The sequence below is a fragment of the Lampetra planeri genome, chromosome 28 (assembly GCF_965212315.1).
Source record: "Lampetra planeri chromosome 28, kcLamPlan1.2.h2, whole genome shotgun sequence".
Classification (NCBI taxonomy): Eukaryota; Metazoa; Chordata; class Hyperoartia; order Petromyzontiformes; family Petromyzontidae; genus Lampetra; species Lampetra planeri.
In genome coordinates, this window is record NC_136134.1 from 805246 (window position 1) to 821700 (window position 16455).

Consider the following 16455-nt stretch of genomic DNA (forward strand, 5'->3'; position numbering starts at 1 on the left):
GTATGAGCCTCCGGACGATGCTCATCGCAGATTCGTACAGCGGCAACGGGCGCCGGAAGAATCGCCGGTGGCATTCCGAGGCGCCGTTCTGGAACTAGCTATGGCTGCGTATCCTGAAACGGAGCCTGATTTGTTGGAACCCTACATATTGGGCAAGATGCTGGAGTTATCTAGGGACTTGGGGATTCCCATGCCGGTGTGCGGCCATGAGAAGTTGACGTCCCATGTTGCGGCTAGGTGCTTGGATGCCCAATTTAACCTTCGACGGTGGAAACAGGTGTCGGCTTGGACGGGGGGCCCCATCGTCGAAGGCGGTGCTACAGTGTGGGACCCCAAGAAGGCTGTCTACGTTCCTGACGACAGGGGTCCGCAGGAGTTGACGGCCGCATCCGCCCAGTGGCCTGCTCGAGGGGGAGCGGGGGTGCGCTCCGGGCCGCCGACGCGGGAGCGTCGGGACAGAGGGGGTTGCTGCGCGCCGAAACGACTTGGAGTGTTTCCGCTGCGGCCATAAGGGCCACTCCGCCAGGGATTGTTGGGCTCGCATCCCGGGGCCGCCTCAGCAGGAGGCCTCTGCCACGGACGTGACGCGAAAGGACCATCCAGGACAGGCAAGTCGGTGCGCATCAGACACCCGGCAAGGCCTGTCACCTCATGCATCACCATCGCCGCGGGGTCCGTGTGTCATTAACAACGGGGGGCCGCTGATTGACCCGTGTCGCTCGCTGACGCAGTGGTGGAAATTGGCACGGAGGGTGGTTGCGGCCGCTACTGGGGCGTCCACTGTGCCTGGTTCTATTCAGGGGGTCGAGGTGCGCATTTTGGTGGACTCAGGTGTGTCCGCGACCATTATCTCAGACGTCATTTTTCATCTCTTAGGCATTCCGCCGGGAAGGGTGCGACTGGTTTATGACTCTTGCATAGCGGCGAACGGGGGAAGTATGGGCATTGTGGGCCAGGTGGACGCCAACATTTCGATCGGGGGGGTGTCGGCTTCAGGGACCGTGTTGATTTGCAGGTCCCTCGCGGTGGCCTGTTTGTTGGGGACCGATTTCCTGGCAAAAATGCCCATTCAAATAAGGGTGAATCAAAATTGCATTGAATTGCCGGGGGGTCAGAAAATGTCGTTCTTGCCGTCGCCCTGGGGCCAGTCTGCCCCTGTCTGCCAGGTGCAGGCGCTGTCCAAGGTATTTGTTGATTTTCCACCTGGTTCGCAGATGCTTATTCTGTTGAGGTATCGGAAACCAGTGCCTGGCGTTGAGGGAGCGGCGGGTGTTTTGTTATCGCCGTCCACGGCTATAACGGCCGGCTCGGCGCTAGTCGGGGCACAGATGATTGTCTGGCCGGGTCAGCCTCCGTTTTTACAAGTGCTGAATGGGAGTGCAGATAATGTTAGCGTACCGGCCGGAACGGTTTTGGCTCACGCCACAACTGTTTTCACGGCCCATGACGACCGGGGCCGCCGGGACCTGGTAGGGGGGGTTTCGGGCCCCACGGGGCAGGATGATCGCTGGGTTGCCGAGTTATGCGGGGAAAATTCATCCCTGACTGGGGAACAACGGTCTGTTGCTAAGCTATTCCGACGTTTTCAGCTCGGATGATTTTGACTTGGGACGCACCTCCTTGCTTTCCCACCACATTGATACGGGGGATGCCGCTCCGATTCGGATGAACCCGCATCGGTTGAGCCCGATGGAGCGGAATCATGTTCGTGGCGCAGTGGAGGACATGCTGGCTGCTAACATAATTTCCCTGTCTAACAGTCCGTGGGGTGCACCGGTGGTCCTTGTGAAGAAAAAGGATGGGAAATTGCGGTTTTGTGTCGATTTTCGCAAATTAAATAAAGTGTCCGTGGCAGATGCGTACCCCCTGCCACGTATGGATGATTCCCTCGATGCCTTGTCCGGGGCGAAATTTTTTTTCTACGCTTGATCTCTCCTCGGGATTCTGGCAGCTTCCCCTGGATGAGTCCTCAAGGGAAAAGACGGCTTTCCGTATGCCGCAGGGCTTATTTCAGTTTAATTGTCTTCCTATGGGCTTGAATGCTGCCCCCGCCACTTTTCAGCGGTTGATGGAGCTGGTGTTAACTGGTCTGCAGTGGGAGACATGTTTGATATATTTAGACGATGTTATCGTCTTTAGCCGCACGTTTGATGAACATCTACTGAGATTGGAAGCGGTGTTTGCTAGGATGCGCTCCGCCAATTTGAAATTTAAACCCAAAAAGTGTCACCTACTGCAACGATCCGTGCGCTATTTTGGACACATAGTCAGTGCGGACGGGGTGGCCATGGACCCAGAGAAGACGGCGTGCGTTCGCAACTGGCCAACCCCGGCCTCAGTAGGGGACGTACGTTGCTTTTTTGGGTTCGCTTCATATTATCGCAGGTTCGTTCCGAACTTTGCTACGATCGCTAGGCCCCTGAACCTCCTTACGGGGAAGGGCTGGAGGTTCAGTTGGGGCCCGCCGGAGGAAGCGGCATTTGAAGGCCTATGCGATCGTTTGGCGACGGCGCCGACATTGGCTATCCGGATTTTAATTGCCCATTTATTCTGGATACGGACGCTAATGATACTGGGATCGGGGCCGTTCTGTCACAGTCCAAGGGCGGCGTGGAACGCGTGGTAGCCTCAGGTAGCCGTGTGCTGTCTCCGGCAGAGACCCGCTACTGCGTTACTCGCCGCGAACTACTGGCTATTGTCTACGGACCATGTGGCTTTGCAATATGCCCTGAGAGTTGACCAACCATCTGGCCAACTGGCACGATGGTTGGAAACCCTGCAGGAATTTTCCTTCGAAATTCAGTATCGGAAGGGGTCACGTCACGTGAACGCCGACGCGCTCTCCAGATTGCCGCGGGGGTCCCCTTGCGCTTGCGCTTTGGGTACGAATAGGTATACGCCGGTTCTGCAACCCCCTCGGCCTGTCGTGTCAGCTGTCGAGGGGCCCGAGGCTCCCGTGTGCCCAGGACCGGCCGATGGGGTTCTGAACCTGCCGCGCTCGGTATGGATTCGCGAGCAATTGCTTGATGACTCGCTGGGGGCTTTGCGGAGTCGGGCTGTGAAGGGTACGGGGGGACTGCTGTCCGGTGGGACGCCGGGAGCTGCTCTCCGGGATGGGTTGCTGATGTGGAGGGAGGGGTTGCACGATCGCTGGCGTCTGGTTGTACCATCGTCGTTACGGTACGAATTGGTTCGGACTCTGCACTCCGACACTCTATTACATCTCGGGGTGCAGAAGACCTTGTTGACGTTGCAGCAAGACTACTTCTGGCACGGCATGACGACGGATGTCGTCGGACACATTCGGGCGTGTCCCGAGTGTGCCCAGCGGAAGCCGCCTAAACACCCATATGTGATTGCAACACAAGCAATCATCATCAGGTATAAAAGAAATAGAAACACAAATCTAGTATACTTAGAAATGTAATGTAATACAACAGAGAGTCGGATAACATAACAGTCAACACCCTACCTGGTTGATTACGTTCTTCCTGAGAATGCTAAATTTGAGAGAGAGATAAAACACAGAACCAGAGACATATAGACAGACATATAAGCAGACAGATATCACAGAGATACATAGAGAGATAACAAACATAGGCACACAGAGAAACCACGCCTCTGTGTCGAGGCCTTAAATAGAGAGGGGGCGGGGGCGTGACCAGTAAGTCACGATGTTAGATTTACAGTGAACCACGCGGGCTTCGGCCATCTTAATCATAATTCAAGATGGCGGCGCGCGTCGCATCTCAGTGAGACCACAGCCGCACTTGTCCATTGTGGGAGCTTAAGAAGCATTGTCTGTAAGTTGTTTATATTCATATAATATTGGCAATGTTGTTGTAATGTTGGAATGACCGTTATAGTGATGTAAATGCCTTTATGGTGCCGTTAAGTTGTTGTAGTAAATACGAGGCCTAGTTAGTAACGAAGCCTGCGACTTTCCTCATTGTGGATGTTACTTGTGATTTAGTAGGTCGAGTCAGACTTGTGCCTATGTTGCAATCCTGAGAGTAAAGATGACGAAGTATCTCATCCACAATTTAGTGTTATGTGTAATGCTGTACATTTGAGGTGCAGTGGGATGAATATACGATGTTGTGGGGGTCGCTAGCCCCCGAGATCCCTCCCTCGGTACCCCTAACGGCCGGGTTAACCTCATTACTCGCCCCCTCGCTGCTAGGCGAACCGCTGCTGCGTTCTTCACCCATGGGGTGAGAGCCGTCGCTCCAGGATTCTCCTCCCCCGCGGGTCCGCGTAGTAGGCATGTTTAATTACGTACGCGCACACCCACACACAGCTCTGCGCGGCACTCACTCAACCCTGACCACTCACGCTAGGATCGCGCACCTGTATTATACACGTCGTGAACGTGCGCGCACACACGCCTACAGCTCCACACGCGATACCCACTCTTGCGCCGCTCTGCGCCGCGCTCGCCGCTCACGTTATGATCGCGCACCTGGAGTACGCTGATTACGCACGCCGCGAGCTTACGCATACACAGTACCACACGCGTTCACACTTATAACACGAGATCACACGAGGCCACGATCAGCTATTAATGATTTATTATCCGCTACCTGGAACTAGATGTTAAATCAGTGAGTCGACGAGGCTGGCCTACGCTGATACCTCTATACCTATTCCCGATTTATCTGCTATGATTCTAATTCACCTTCTTACTCACTGTTAAGTGTCCACGGCGGTCCGCTGATCCTTGTGCTAACAGCGTACCTCGGTGCGTCGCACGGACGTCCGGGTCGCTGGCTGGAGCTGTGTCTCGTCGCCTTGCGCTGGAGTAAGAGCGCTATTTCCCCTTTTTGCCCCACTATTTATCCTCCCTACATCAAAGGGAGGCTGCGCTGAACAATGGGCTCGTGCACCTCGAGCCCGCGCACGGCGGTTCCGGCGCTTTTGATATGCTAATCAGTGAGCGGCGTTGGCGGCGTACATCCTAATTACTCCCTTACCCTTCCTAACAATGGGGCCTGTGCGCTCAAGCATAATGTTCCCAACCCTCCATGACTATGCGCAAGAGTCCATGCGGTCCCGCTATTCATGCTGTCCCCTCCCTCCTCCGCCTGTCTCGTCGACCCGTGGGGGTGTGTGTGGGGGGAAAATGCGCCTCCACCGCGGTGGCCGAATGCCCCATGCCGCGACCCCACCATATTAAGGCTGGTCGCAGCGCCGCGGCGCCACGTAGCACGGGGGAGGTCGTCCAATTCCCTGATCGCCGGAAACCGTGAAAGTTTAATCCCGATAAGGGCTTCTCGGATAAAAACCGGTCGGCCAGGTGACCTCCCCACGAGCTCTATGGGGGGGGGGGAATGCGTGCGGGTGTGTTCGTGCGAGGTGAGGTGAGGGGGACGCGGGGTCGGCTCCGTCGCTTGGTGGTGGCGAGGTCTTAGATGGGGCGCCTGCTGAACGGCTTCGTGGCGGCGGCATGACATAGCCCCCCGAGGTGCTGGTCCCCGTCCCGGGTTGACTGGAGCACCTTGCTTGAGCCGCGCCCACGAGGAAACGCTGCGGGATCCGGGGGGTCCGTCCGGCCCTCGTGGCTGGTCTCGGGGTGGGTGGCTCCGTCCTCTGCAGCTCCTGCGGCGGCCTCCTCCTCCACTCCAGCGGCTCTCCCTGTACCTCGGTACCTGCGGGCTGGGGTACAAACTCAGAAGCGGAGGGGTTTAGGGGCCGTCGTCCGCGCCGTCCCCTGGCGGGGTCGGGGCGTCTCGGGGGCCCGGCGGGGCCCATGTAGGGTGCGAGGCCCCCCAACACGAGGGGTGCGGGTACTCCGGGATTACGGGGCCTTCGAGTGACGGGGTTCTCTCTCGCCGGGGCCGCTTTCCACGGTTTTAAGCGGCGGACGTTGACCACCGTCTCTCGATCCCTCTCCCCGCCATAAATTAGTACCGTCCAGGGGGAGATCTGTCGCACCACGGTCCAGGGTCCCCGCCAGTAGGTCGTCAGTTTCCCCACCTGCCCGGCCCCGACGCGAGGGGTGTGTAGCCACACCTTAGCGCCTGTCAGGAATAAGGGGGGTTCCATGCGGGGTCGGGTGCCCTGTTCCTGCCGCCGATGCGCGGCTTCCCCTTGCGGGTATGCTCGACCTCGGGCTTCTCGCAGGGTCTCCAACAGGTGTTCCACGGGGCGGCTTCCCTCCTCCGGCTGGGGGGAAGGGACGCCGAATAGCAGATCTGCGGGTAAACGAGACTCACGGCCGAACATCATTAAAAACGGGGTTTGTCCCGTCGACGTGTGTACGGTGGTGGCGTAGGCGAAAAGGGCGTAGGGGAGGTGTTCGTCCCAATCCCGTTGATTTGCGGCCGCCATACGTTTGAGTTTCCCCGCTAGGGTCTGATTCATGCGCTCCACCATACCGTTCGCTTGGGGGTGGTACGCTGTGGTTCGGTCCTTCTGGATTCCGAACTCTCGGCACAGTGCCTGGAACAACTCGGCCTCGAACTCGCTACCCTGGTCGGTGAGGACTCGTTCTGGGATCCCGTGCTTAAGTACGTAGTGTTCCACGAATGCCCGGGCCACCACCAAGGCCGTTTTATCAGGGATGGCCACTGCCACGGGGTAGCGGGTGAAATACTCTACTGCGACTAGGATATATCGGTTGCCTCGATGGGATCGCGGGAATGGCCCCTGTAGGTCAATCCCGACCAGCTGATTCGTGCGGCTGACGCGGAACGGCCTTAGGGGTACCTGGTATCGTGCCGGTTTCGGCCCGCACTGCTGACAGGCGCGGCAGCCCTGTACCCAGGCCGCCACGTCTTGTGCCAATTTGGGCCAGAGATACTGGCGACGCAGGGTCTCTCGAGTGCGTCGTTCCCCATCGTGGCCCCCGAGTGGGTGGTCATGCACCAGCCGAAGCAGCTGGGGTCGCACCTGGGCAGGAACACAGATGCACCCCGGCTGGCCGGCCTCGGTTAACTCCCGTACCACTCCGTTCTGCACACACAACCGGGCATACAAACCGCTCCAGGGTCCTGGCAGGGCGCTCTTTTCCTCCCGCAGTGCCGCCTCCACTGCCGCCAGATCGGGATCTCGCTGCTGGGTCTGTCTCAGCTGCTCGTCGTTCAGGCCCGGGAAGGCGCAGCCGACGTCCTCCTGGATCCGTCCGATCGGGTCCCGAGCCGCGGGTCCCGCGCTTGCCGTGCGGTCGACGGGATCCTCGGTGCCACCTGTGAGGGCCTCTGTGGCGCACACTGCACTCTCTCTCGCTGGGGGGGGGTCAGTGGCCGCGGCCGCTCGGGGGTCCGTTGCCTGCCGGCAGCGTCCCCCCGTGAAGCACGGGCAGGCCTCCTCCGCCCTTGTCTCAGCGTCCACCGTGGGTCGCCTCGACAAGGCGTCCGCGTTTGCATGCGTCCGGCCAGCCCGATACTCGATTTGCAGGTTGTACTCCTGCAACTGCGCCAACCACCGGGCCATCTGCCCCCGCGGCTCCTTGAATGTGAGAAGGAACTGCAGAGCATAATGGTCAGTGCGTACGCGACATTTCCTGCCGTACAAATACGGCCGGAACTGCTTACATGCGAAAATCACGGCGTACAACTCTTGGCGGGTCACGCAATAGTTCAGCTCGGCCCCACTCAAGGTCCGGCTGGCGTACGCGATGACTCGTTCCGTCCCATCCTGTACCTGTGACAACACCGCGCCCAGCCCGCTGCTGCAGGCGTCGGTGTCCAAAATAAAATCGGTGGTAAAATCGGGGAAAGCGAGGGTGGGGGCGTGGGTGAGGTGGTCTTTGAGAGTGGTGAAGGCCGTCTGGCAGGCCCCCGTCCACTGGTAGGGGTGCTTAGGGGAGGTGAGTTGGGTGAGGGGGCGTGCAATCTCGCTGAATCCCTTTACAAATCGACGATAATAGGTGGCGAGCCCCAAAAATGATCTGATCTCCGTCAGATTCCTTGGCCGTGGCCACTCCACTACGGCGCGTACCTTCTCCGGATCAGTGTGCACGCCTGCCTCGCTGACGCGATGCCCGAGGTACCCCACCTCGCGTTGTGCGATGTAACACTTACGTGGCTTGAGCTTGAGATGAGCCGCTCGCAATCGCTGGAACACCTCTCGTAGCCTGGACCAATGCTCAGACAAAGATCTACTGAACACTATCACATCGTCCAAGTAAATCAGGCACTGTTCCCATTGCAAGCCCCGCATCACCAACTCCATCAGCCGCTGGAACGTCGCAGGCGCATTGGTGAGTCCGAACGGGAGTACTCGAAACTCGAATAGTCCCATCGGGGTGGTGAATGCGGTTTTCGGCCGATCCTCCTCCGCCATCTCCACCTGCCAGTACCCGGACGCGAGATCGAGGGTGGAAAAATATCGCGCTCCGGCGAGGCTGTCGAAGGTGTCATCGATGCGGGGTATGGGGAAGGCATCGCCGAGCGTGACTGCATTTAGTTTACGGTAATCGACGCAGAACCGGGTTGACCCATCCTTTTTCGTAACTAGTACCACTGGGGCTGACCAGGGGCTCGCCGAGGGCTGAATTATGTTATCGCGAAGCATGTCCCCAACTGCCTCTTTGATTTGGGCGCGTTCGGGTGCGCCCACTCGGTACGAAGGGAGTTTGATGGGTCGGGCTGCACCGGTGTCAATTTGGTGCTTAACAAGATCGGTCCGACCCACGTCCGAGTCGTGCTCACTGAATACGTCGGCATACTCCCGCAGTAACTCGCGCAGCCGATCGGCCTCTCCCTTAGGTAAATCCGCCCATGGTACATGTAACGCGTCGAGCAGGGGAATGACCTCGGCTCGGGGAGTCGGGCCGACTCGCCAGGCCAGGTCCTGGTCACCCTCAGGACGACCGGGGTCTTCAGCCCAGAGTGCGAACACCGAGTCGTTAGAGTGGCGTGCGTGCAGGGGGTGTACAGTGGCTATCGGGGTGCGCCGCCGCAGTATCGCTGGGGTACTGTGGGGGTTAAACATCCGCATAAACAATCGGCCCCCATCTGCGTTTACCAACGTGGCGGATCCCACAACCCCATACCGTTTTGCCAACTCCGGGTGAGGAGTTAGCATTACCTCCCCTGATGGTCGGAGCGCGGGGTCGGTGGGGGATGTTGCCACCGGCACCAGCATCTCGGTGAGCGGGCCGATGGTGACTGCCGTCGCCAGGATAGCGGCCACAGGTGCGAAGCGGGGGCGCGTCGGTTCTCGTCCCAGGAACGGTATCCGCTCGCCGTTGCTCTCCATGGTGGCGCATCGCTGGCGGGGTTGCACGTTGAGTCCCAACCGTTCTAGGAGGTCGGTACCTGCGATACACTCGTGACACAACGCACTCGACACGTAGAACTCCTGGGTGCACACCTGGCTGCCTATGCGGACCTCTAGGGTGGCTCTCCCTAGCAACCCCATTCCGGCTCCGCTCGCCGTGTGCAGCGCGCGGTCCGGGGCCTGCAGGTGACGCACGTCGACCCCGATCGCGCTGCAGTGCGCTGCGCTCACGAGCGAGGCCACCGCCCCCGTGTCCAGCAGAATTCGGGTACGCACTCCGTTTACCTCCCCTTCCACCAGCGACGTGGCCCCCATGATCCCCGCCACCAGCTCCCGCAGCCAGTCGTCAGGAGTCACCGTTTCCGTTGGCATTGTTGCTGGAACCTGTGTGGAGATCACTCGCTCGCCATTATTCTCACAGCTTGTTTGTGTCGGGGCTACGTCGATTTGACCCCCCGGTGGTCCCCTCTCTAGGGGGGCCTTAGTGTTTGACCTTAGCTCTTGTCTAGCTCGGGCGACCTGCGGATAGTCCCTCCTGAGATGCCCTCGCCGATCGCACACATAACACGCCCGGGGAGGGGTGGCGGCTCCGTAGTGGGCTCTCTGCCCACTCCCTCCTCCCCCAGTGCGCTGCTGCTCATACTCTGCTTCTAGTCGGGCTATCCTTCCAGTTAGCCCTCCTACCGTGGAGTCTAGGTCCCCCATTTCGGATCGGATGGTCTCAACGGAGGATTGCAGTTTGGTCATATTCTCACCTACGTGGGTTACCCTCTCACCTACATGGGTTATCTTACCATCCATTTGGTCTACCCGGCCAGCAATATCTCCCATGCCGGTCTGTAACCCCGCCACCCACCCCGGGGTTTTCTCGCTGGGTCTCTGGGGCTCCCTTGCCCGTCCCCTTACTGCGATGGCGAGCTCTTCCTCCTCGTCGGAGAGTAGGCTCGCCACGGCGCACTCTCGTCCCCTCCCTCGAGGCTGCGCGCGCTCACCTGAGAGTTTCTCGCATTTTCGCGCGCGCTCGACGAGGGTGTTAAAGGAGAGGCGTGCACCGTCTACATTTGGTTGCCACCACGGGGTGCGTGCCAAATATCGTTGGATTTTACCGGCGGCGAGGCCCTCAATTATTTTGGCCTCGTACTCTGGGTACGCGAGCTGGGTCAACATGCGTACATCCTCGGCGTAATCTCGCAGATCCTCGCCGGGTTGACGACGGCGTGCCTCTAAGGCCGCCTGCGCATCCTCCTCGTCATAGGCGCCGAAGCGCCGTTCGAGTTCGCACATTAATTTTTCCCACTGATTTTGTGCGCTTGCGGGCAAAGCTTCCACAAAGTCAGCTGCCCGCCCATCTAAATGTAACTCTAACTGCTGCAACGCCTCCTCATCTGACCACCCATTAACTTTTTTAGCCCCTCTGATGCTGCGGGCAAACGATTTCCATGATGGAATTCCTTTGCCCGTAAATGTGCATTTGATTTTAATCTGGGTTGGGGGGCCTCTTTCGCTTGGGGGTGCGGGGGATCGTCCCGTTTCTGACACCAATATGTGGGGGTCGCTAGCCCCCGAGATCCCTCCCTCGGTACCCCTAACGGCCGGGTTAACCTCATTACTCGCCCCCTCGCTGCTAGGCGAACCGCTGCTGCGTTCTTCACCCATGGGGTGAGAGCCGTCGCTCCAGGATTCTCCTCCCCCGCGGGTCCGCGTAGTAGGCATGTTTAATTACGTACGCGCACACCCACACACAGCTCTGCGCGGCACTCACTCAACCCTGACCACTCACGCTAGGATCGCGCACCTGTATTATACACGTCGTGAACGTGCGCGCACACACGCCTACAGCTCCACACGCGATACCCACTCTTGCGCCGCTCTGCGCCGCGCTCGCCGCTCACGTTATGATCGCGCACCTGGAGTACGCTGATTACGCACGCCGCGAGCTTACGCATACACAGTACCACACGCGTTCACACTTATAACACGAGATCACACGAGGCCACGATCAGCTATTAATGATTTATTATCCGCTACCTGGAACTAGATGTTAAATCAGTGAGTCGACGAGGCTGGCCTACGCTGATACCTCTATACCTATTCCCGATTTATCTGCTATGATTCTAATTCACCTTCTTACTCACTGTTAAGTGTCCACGGCGGTCCGCTGATCCTTGTGCTAACAGCGTACCTCGGTGCGTCGCACGGACGTCCGGGTCGCTGGCTGGAGCTGTGTCTCGTCGCCTTGCGCTGGAGTAAGAGCGCTATTTCCCCTTTTTGCCCCACTATTTATCCTCCCTACATCAAAGGGAGGCTGCGCTGAACAATGGGCTCGTGCACCTCGAGCCCGCGCACGGCGGTTCCGGCGCTTTTGATATGCTAATCAGTGAGCGGCGTTGGCGGCGTACATCCTAATTACTCCCTTACCCTTCCTAACAATGGGGCCTGTGCGCTCAAGCATAATGTTCCCAACCCTCCATGACTATGCGCAAGAGTCCATGCGGTCCCGCTATTCATGCTGTCCCCTCCCTCCTCCGCCTGTCTCGTCGACCCGTGGGGGTGTGTGTGGGGGGAAAATGCGCCTCCACCGCGGTGGCCGAATGCCCCATGCCGCGACCCCACCATATTAAGGCTGGTCGCAGCGCCGCGGCGCCACGTAGCACGGGGGAGGTCGTCCAATTCCCTGATCGCCGGAAACCGTGAAAGTTTAATCCCGATAAGGGCTTCTCGGATAAAAACCGGTCGGCCAGGTGACCTCCCCACGAGCTCTATGGGGGGGGGGGAATGCGTGCGGGTGTGTTCGTGCGAGGTGAGGTGAGGGGGACGCGGGGTCGGCTCCGTCGCTTGGTGGTGGCGAGGTCTTAGATGGGGCGCCTGCTGAACGGCTTCGTGGCGGCGGCATGACAATGTGCCTGTATGCAACGCACCGGCTTGTGCTTTTGTCTAGTTGTTCAGTGGTAATGTAGGGGCCTGGTCGGTCCAGGATCTATTGTTATCTAAGACAATGTTCTGATGCTGTGGTGTTCATTGTGTTGGTGTTTCCGGATTATATCTGTGTTTTCTCACCAGTGTTACCTTGTTACAATCAATAAATGACGATTGGAGTTGGACGTTCATCCTGGCTCCGAGGGTTTATTGAACGCAAGGTTATTTACTGGACTAGCGGTGCAACGCAGCGCACAGCGAGGCCGAGATAGTAAAAAGACAGTCTTCTTGAAGCTCCCAACCGGTGCTGCAGCCAGCCTTGCAGCGAGTAAAAAGACAGTCTTCTTGAAGCTCCCAACCGGTGCTGCAGCAAGCAAGGAGCTCTCAAGCAGTCAGCCTGCAGCAAACAACCAGCTCTCAAGCAGTCAGCCTGCAGCAAGCAACCAGCTCTCACACAGTCAGCCTGCAGCAAGCAAAGGAGCTATCAAGCAGTCAGCCTGCAGCAAGCAACCAGCTCTCAAGCAGTCAGCCTGCAGCAAGCAAAGGTGCTCTCAAGCAGTCAGCCTGCAGCAAGCAAAGGCGCTCTCAAGCAGTCAGCCTGCAGCAAGCAAAGACACTCTCAAGCAGTCAGCCTGCAGCAAGCAACCAGCTCGGCAAAGAGTCTACATTAAAATCGTGCTGCAACCACGCAGCATGGAAAGCCACAGTTCAGCGGGGAGAGATGCTGAAAGTGAACCAAGCAATCCAGGACCTCCCATCCTGCCTCAAGAGGACCAAGGAAGTTCAAGGCCCCAGAGGGAGGTCAGGTTGACACAAAGGGCCTTGGAAAGCTATGATGCTGAGAAACAGGACCTTGATGCAAGGATACAACGGGCATGGGACCGGGTTGAAGCAGATTTATCTGAAGCTTCAAACGCCTCAGACACAGTGGCCTCAATTCAGCGGGCCATCCAGTGAGTGAAGGTGAGCAGCTCAAGCTACAAGCTCCTGGCAAATAAATACATCTCCCTCCCGATGAAGGTGAAAACAGATGAGGGCATTGAGGGAGTGCGCAGACAAGAGCACTTCCTCGAACTGCTCGATGATAATGTGCAGGCAGTGATACAAGATGCAATGGACTGTGTGGAGGGCTTAAGAGAGACACGATCTCAGCACTCTGTCTCATCCAGGTCCACCACAAGATCTAAAGCCTCAGCACACTCACATATATCATCTACTAGTATTATAGCAGCTCAGGCACGCGCCGCAGCAGAAGCAGCAAACGCCCGTATCGCCTACATGGCTAAAGAGGAAGCCATGCTAATTGAAAAGGCTCGCATACAAAAAGAAGCAACCATAGCAACTGCTGCCGCACGGAGGAAAGCAGAGCTTGAAGAGCAAGCGAGTACATTAGCGGCTACTGCCGCACGGAGGAAAGCAGAGCTTGACGAGCAAGCGAGTACATTAGCGGCTACTGCCGCACGGAGGAAAGCAGAGCTTGAAGAGCAAGAGAGTATATTAGTGGCTACCGCCACGCGGAAGAAAATTGAGCTGAATGCTAAGTTAAGCACCCTACAACTCAAAAGGGAAGCAGCTGCTGCAATGGCCCAGGCAGAGGTGCTCGAGGCAGCAGCCAACCTGGATAAGGAAGAGAATTGGAGTGAGTTTGGCACTTAGATACCTGTCAAGGACCGTGATCAACTCACCAGAAAAAATATTTTGGACTGGTCTGAACAATGCCTCAATGCTCCTCCACCAAACGATACTGAACAAAGGGTGGACGTTCAGGCATCGTCATCTCCACACCGAATGAACATGAATGCTGTCTACAGGAATGGTGGAAATGCATATCCTGCCCTGGCAGTTAGTCGCCAACTCAGCGTCGCGCACGTGGGGTCAGACGTGGATGCACCAAGTCAGACCCACATTCCAGACAGTCACATAAGGGGATCCAGCCAACGTGATCGAAACCCTTTGGGCCCACAGTCCAACGCCATCGCAAATGACGGCATGCTAGGCAATACAGCCAATAATGCCACCTCACAAGCGCCAGTATGGACACACCCTGGATCAGCAGGACTAGGGAACTTTGCTAGGTACCTGGCTCACCGCGAACTAATCAACACAGGACTCGTTAAGTTTGATGACCACTCTGAGAACTATCGAGCCTGGAGATCTACCTTCAGGAATGCAATCCGAAATGCAGACATCTCTGCAAGTGAAGAACTCGCCCTTTTGGTGAAATGGTTAGGAAATGAATCTGCAGAGTACGCAAAGAGGATCCGGTCAGCAAACATTGACGACCCCACCTCAAGCCTGCATGTGGTGTGGGAGAGGCTCGAGGAGTGCTATGGTAGCCCAGAAACTATTGAGAAGGCTCTCTTCAAGAAGTTGCAGAACCTTCCAAAAATCTCTGGTAGGGACAATAAAAGGTTACGAGAGCTTGGAGATCTTTTGATGGAGCTTTAATCAGCCCAGGCTGATCCCTACTTACCAGGTCTCATTTTCTTGAATACCTACCATGGCGTGAACCCCATCGTAGAGAAATTGCCATTTGACGTGCAGGAAAAATGGAGAACAGCGGGTTCAAGATACAAGTCAGAGCATCAGGTTGCATTCCCCCCATTCTCTTTTTTCTCAAAGTTTATTCGCAACCTGGCTAAGACTAGAAATGACCCGAGTTTCATGTTTGGCACCACGGGGATTTCCAGTCCAGATCTCCCAAAAATGGAAAGAGCAATGGCGAAACGAGGAACAGCGAGAGTGCCAATTTCCGTACACAAGACTGAGGTCTCTCCTGCGACATTCGCAAACTCCGTCCAGGCAACCACAAGAAAGAAAAAGATAAAGGATCCAGAGAAGCAATGCCCATTGCATGATAAACCTCACTCCCTCCAGAAATGCCGTGAGTTCAGGAGGAAGCCATTGGAAGAGCGGAAGAACATGCTGAAAGAATTTGGAGTGTGCTTCAAATGCTGTGCTTCTACAAACCACCTTGCAAGGAATTGCAAGGCAGATATCAAGTGCGAGGAATGTGGCAGCGACAAACACGCAACTGCTCTGCACACATTTTACTCGAAACCCAGTGGCACTAAGGCTTCCGATCCCGAAGCAGAGCACGGCGGGGAGCAAGGCGAGACCGCCGCACTCACTTCGTCAATCACAACCAAATGCACAGAAGTCTGTGGAGAAGGCTTCAAAGGAAGATCTTGCTCAAAGATATGCCTCGTCCGAGTCTATCCCAAAGGACATCCTGAAAGGGCAGTAAGGATGTACGCCATAATGGACCACCAGAGCAACAGGTCTTTGGCAAGGTCAGAGTTCTTTGATCAGCTAAGTGTAGGTGGGAATTCCTTTCCATACACGCTCAGAACATGCTCAGGACTGATGGAAACAGCGGGAAGAAGAGCGAGCGGCCTCATGGTGGAAACCATAGATAGCACCATGAAGCTAGCCCTTCCTACGGTGACAGAGTGCAACGAGATACCGGACGACAGGAGTGAGATTCCCACGCCCGAAGTTGCATGTCACCACCCATACCTGAAACCCATAGCAGAGTTCATCCCGCCATTGGATCACGCGGCACAGATTTTACTTCTGCTCGGCAGGGACATGCTGAGAGTCCACAAGGTTCGCGACCAACGCAACGGACCTCACGACGCTCCCTACGCCCAGAGACTCGATCTAGGATGGGTCATCCTGGGTGACGTGTGTCTCGATGGAACACACAAACCAGACCACATTAGCACATTCAGAACGAGTGTGCTCCTAAATGGACGCACGTCGCTCTTCAAACCGTGCCCCAACCACTTCACGCTGAAAGAGAAACTCGGCAAGAAAAGTCAAGGCTGTACCGTGCAGACTTACGAAGACACCACCACGACTTCGCTTGTACATCCACCGTCGTCGCTGGAGTTTGTTCCTCCACGTTTCTCCAAGCCAGTCCTGACTGACGGGAAGAAGACTAAGACGAAGCCGCTGCTCGTCGCTCTGCTGGTGGTCGTGGCAGTGGTCGCTGTGACCGTGGCCTCTCCGTTCCTTGACTCGGAGCTGTCGTCCGAGTGGGAATCCTGGAAGGAGTTCCAAGGCAAGGCCCCACAACCGGAACATAGCATCTCAAGGCTCGAGCTGTGTGGAGCCGTTCTTGCTACAGAGGTGGCGGAACTGATCTTAGACGAATTGGACGTCAAACTGGACGTGGTCAAGTTCTACACGGACAGTAAGGTCGTACTAGGCTACATAAACAACTAAACCAAAAGGTTCTACACCTACATCAGCAACCGGGTGGAACGCATCAGGAGATCGACGCAGCCGGAGCAATGGAATTACGTTCCA